Source organism: Chlorocebus sabaeus, chromosome 23 (genome assembly GCF_047675955.1).
Source record: "Chlorocebus sabaeus isolate Y175 chromosome 23, mChlSab1.0.hap1, whole genome shotgun sequence".
NCBI classification, from domain to species: domain Eukaryota; kingdom Metazoa; phylum Chordata; class Mammalia; order Primates; family Cercopithecidae; genus Chlorocebus; species Chlorocebus sabaeus.
Genome location: NC_132926.1, coordinates 34,261,262 through 34,266,336, shown reverse-complemented (window position 1 = coordinate 34,266,336; position 5,075 = coordinate 34,261,262). Strand labels below are relative to the sequence as shown.

At 41.8% G+C, this 5,075-nt stretch overlaps 1 pseudogene; it reads left to right on the top strand.

The window, feature by feature from the left end:
- The first annotated feature begins 2,919 nt into the window (after positions 1 to 2,919).
- LOC103244758 (elongation factor 1-gamma-like) lies at positions 2,920 to 3,845 on the top strand (annotated as a pseudogene).
- The last annotated feature ends 1,230 nt before the right edge of the window (positions 3,846 to 5,075 follow it).

Genomic DNA, 5,075 nt, shown 5'->3' with positions numbered 1-5,075 from the left:
GGATAGGCACTACCCCTGCCACCATGGAACCTACATTTTAGTAGGGGGGAAATGAAAAAATTCCGCAGGGAATTATACGTCAGCATTGTAATTGCTACAATAGAATATTGTGGGCAGATAAAGGAAGACCAAGGAAATCTCCCCAAGGAAAGTTATCTATGCTGAGATGTGAGAGAAAAGTAGGAGTTAGGCAAAGATTTACAGGTAGGAAAAAAAACATGAAAACAAATGAGAAACTTAAACAGTTCAGTAGGACAGGGACTTGAAGTAAAGTGTCATGGAGCAGAGTAAAAAGAAACTGAAAAATATCTAGGGCTTGACTCATCCGGAATTCTGTGAAGTTTTTAAAATGGCTGAAAGTTTTTCTAAGAGCAATATGCACGGGTTTTAAATAGAGTAGTGACATGATTAGATTTTATTTTCCAGTTTCCTTGATCAGTAGTAGAAAATGAGAGTGAACCAGCACTGAAGGCAAAGAGACTATTTAGGAAACCATTATTATCATTATAATCACATTGTTATAATAATGACCATGATGATAGTGCTTAGAGATGGGGTTAGAGCCAGTGGTAATGTAACCAAGTGGATAGACTTGAGCAGTAAGTTTTTGTAACTTTATTAGCCCTAATGCTGCAATCTTGACGTATATTTTGTAATATACCTTCCATTCTATTAAAATTAGTAGATAAAATATCCTACTAACACACGTAATTTCAGAAGTCCATAAAAAATTAAAACTAATACAAATAAGAATTAAAATAAATAATAATATGTATTTTAATATGGGTACACCACCACCAAGAAATTAAGTCCTCCATAGAATTACAACGTGCCTCCCTGAAGCATTGCCGTTTCCATAGAGAACTACAAGATTCAAATGATATTGAGTCAGTCCCATTGACAGGTGTCAGTGATGACTGGATTTGTTGCGTGAGGGCCAGGGAGATGCCAAGTATGCTTCTGTCTTTGGTGGCAGTGTGGCTGTGGTATATTACCCAGCATTGTGGACACCTAGTGAAGAGAGCTGGGGACAGGGGAAAGATCATGGGTTCCGTACTGGACAGGTTGAATTTAAAGTGATTCTGAGACATTTACACTGGAGATGATTGGCAATTAGGAATTCTGTATGAGTAAATATAAACCTTAAGCCCAGAAGGGAAGACTTTACTTGAGAGATGGATTTGGGGTCATCATTTTACAAATGGAAAAAAAAAAAAAAAAAAAAAAAAGCCATAGAGCAGATGAGACTCTCCAGGGATAGTGGGTAGAATTAAAAGAGAAGAACACTTAGGTAGGTGCTTGAGGACCACACACAGCAAGAAAGCCCTGCAGGAGAAACTTCAAAAAGGCTACTCAAGTGAAAAAGGATAAAAGAGAATACTTAGATCCAATGGAAACCAAGGAAAGAGAAAGTTTATGAAAAGAGGAACTGTTCTGCTGTGTTGGCTACTGCTTAGAGATCTAGGAAGATAAGGTTTGGGATGCTTTACTCATCTAGAAACAAGGAAGTCTTTAGTCACCGACAGGAAAATTGTCAGTGTAATGGTGGAATGAGCCTCATTACATTGGTGCCTGGAGGTAGTAGAAGGCAAGGAAATAGATTCCATCAGATTCCACATCTCTCCAAGGGCTTGCATGTCTGTGAAACATGGGTGTTGATGTCCCTTGTACACTTCTTCAAATGTAAAGAAGTTCTTCAAATGTAAAGAATTTCAACGTAAAGCAGAATAAGATACATCTGTAATGCTGGTATACATAGGAAAAACGGAGAAATCATACTCTGCTTTTGCTAATTCTTCTGCTTCCACCATAACTATCCTGTTAAACTCATCTCTGATTGTTGTAAAACGACTCCAAATGTAAAGTTCCCATGTGATTGTCCTTGTTGTAATTGTTCTCAAAGATGTTTAACACCAGGCCAGTGGCTCATGCCTGTATCCAAGCACTTTGGGAGGTGGAGGCAGGTGGATCACCTGAGATCAGGAGTTTGAGACCAGCCTGGCCAAAATAGTGAAGACCCGTCTCTACTAAAAATACAAAAATTAGGCCGGGCACGGTGGCTCACGCCTGTAATCTCAGCACTTTAGGAGGCCGAGACGGGTGGATAACGAGGTCAGGAGATCGGAGACCATCCTGGCCAACACGGTGAAACCCTGTCTCTACTGAAAAACAAAACATTATCCGGGCATCGTGGCAGGTGCCTGTAGTCCCAGCTACTCGGGAGGCTGAGGCAGGAGAATGGTGTGAACCGGGGAGGCGGAGCTTGCGATGAGCTGAAATCCCGCCACTGCACTCCAGCCTGGACAACAGAGTGAGACTCTGTCTCAAAAAAAAAAAAAAAAAAAAAAAAAAAAAAAAAATTAGCTGGGGGTGGTGGCATGTGCCTGTAATCCCAGCTACTCGGGAGACTGAGACAGGAGAATCACTTGAACCTGGAGGCAGAGGTTGCAGTGAGCTGAGATTGTGCCATTGCACTCCAACAGCCTGGGCGACAAGAGTGAAACTTCGTCTAAAAAAAAAGAAGTTTTTGTTTACTTTGTTGCAGCATGAAGAGCCCCACCCCCTTTCTCTGCCGAATCACCAAGGCTGCTGGGAGCCTGAACACATGTTCTGAAAACTGGAGGGCGGCTGTGTGACCAGCAGGCCCTCATTGCTGCTCAGTAATGCGGGGCTCAGATTCGCATGCTCTATGCTCACTTCTACTTTGACCAAACCAACCATACCCCTGAATTTCCTTCCCACAAGGTTCTAGTGTTTGAGGGTGATGATGGATTCTCTGTGTGGGAGAGCAATGCTATTGCCACCTATGTGAGCAATGAGGAGCTGTGGGGAAGTGCTCCAGAGGCAGCAGCCCAGGCAGTGCAGTGAGTGAAGTTTGCTGATGATAGCCAGTACCTGGGTGCTTCCACCTTGAGCAAAATGCACCATGACAAACAGGCCACCAGGATGCAAGGGAGGAGGTGAGGTGAAATCTGGGGCTGCTGGATGCTCACTTGAAGATGAGGATTTTTCTGGTGGGTGAACAAGTGACACTGGCTGACATCATAGTTATCTGCACCTTGTTGCGACTCTATAAACAGGTAGATTCTAGAGCCTTCTTTCTACCAGGGCATTCTCATTACCAACCACTGTTTCCTCACCTACATTTACCAGCCTCAGTTCCAGGCTGTCTTGGGTGGAAATGAAACTGTGTGAGAACATGGCCCACTTTGATGCTAAAATATTTGCAGAGAGTCAGCCTTAAAAGGACACTCCACGGAAAGAGAGGGGTTCACGGGAAGAGAAACAGAAGCCCCAAGGTGAGCAGAAGGAGAAGGTGGCCGCCCCTACTCCTGAGGCAGAGATGGAAGAATGTGAGCAGCCCAAGAATACCTTTGAGTTGGATGAATTTTAAGCACAAGTACTCCATCGAGGACACACCCTCTGAGGCACTGCCATGTTTTGGGGAGCACTTTGATAAAGATGGCTGGTCCCTGTGATACTCTTGAGTATCTCTTCCCTGAAGAACTCACCCAAACCTTCACGAGTCGCAGTCTCATTGGAATGTTCCAGCGATTGGACGAGCTGAGGAAGATGCCTTTGCCAGTGTCATCCTCTTTGGAATCAACAATAGCAGCCCCATTTCTGGAGTCTGGGTCTTCCAAGGCCAAGAGCTTGCCTTTCCACTGAGTCTAGACTGGCAGGTGGACTCTGAGTCATATAAAAGGTGGGAACTGGATCCTGGAAGCAAGGAGACCCAGACACTGGTTGGAGAATACTTTTCCTGGGAGGGGGTCTTCAAGCATTTGGGCAAAGCCTTCAGTAAGGGCAAGACCTCCAAGAGAACATTGTTTACCATTGCCTAGCAGCCTGCACCTGCCCTTCATGAAGATGGGGATCATTAAAGGAAATTGAACATTGGCAATAAAAAGATGTTTTCGTTCAACTGCTCATCAGCTGTTTAGAACCCCATTCTGTTATTTCCCTGAGCACAATCCAGACTTTGTTTTCACACTTCCAAAGATGAGTGGTTCACTAGGGCAACTTACTAGGTGCCAGATACTTTGGACTCTAAAGTCAGATGGAAGTGGGTTTAGATGCTGCCTCTGTCAAATCTTTGACTGTGATATCTTGGACAAAGTATTTAAGCTGAGTGTCTGGGGTTATTTTTTTTTTTTTTAATGTGAAATGGGAATTATAACACCTAGCTCTCAGACTTGTTAAAAGACTCACATATGATGATGCATGTAAACAGCAAATAGCACAGCCTTTGGCACAGAGAATATGTTAACATATAATAGATTTAAAAACTTACAATTTTAATTGAAAAAAGAACAATTAAAAATAATTATTTAATTGAAAAAGCATTCTTTTCAATTACAAGATTCTTTTTTAATTGAAAAGAACTTAAATTTAATTTTTCAAGTAAAAAACAATTCTTTTCAATTAAAGAAGAATCCTGTAATTGAACAAAAATTATTTTTCAATTAAAAAAGAATTTTTAATTAAAACAACAAGAAAGATTCTACCAGTCTTTGATTGGTGAAATATTTCTTAATCATTTTGGCCGAACGTGTCTTTCTCTAATTCCCAAGCATTGGCCATAGTTATTGCTCTTGGAACTGACCAACAAGTGTAATCTGTTTTCCCATTATAGCTCTCCAATCATTAAATCTTCTCTCCTCCATGGTAAGCATCTCAATTTCTTCAAACTTTCCTTAAAGAACATGCTTTTAAGGCCCCTCTGTATCATTATTGCTACTTTTTAAAATTCCCTCCAAGGTGTCACTATTCATCCAGAATGGAGAAGGTGGAATTTGATCTGATAGTTGAAGGATTATTAAATTTTATGGAATATGTTCAGAGATGGTGATGAGTGACATAAGTTGCAGTGAGGCGGTGGGATCAGAAGTGTTTGCTATAAAGCCTGAGAATGGAATTTAGGGAGAGTCTTAAATGCTTTTTGAAAGAATCAATTCTAGACTGGGCGTGGTGGCTCATACTTATAATCCCAGCACTTTGGGAGGCCAAGGTGGGTGGATCATCTGAGGTCAGGAGTTTGAGATCAGCCTAGCCAACTTGGTGAAATCCTCTCT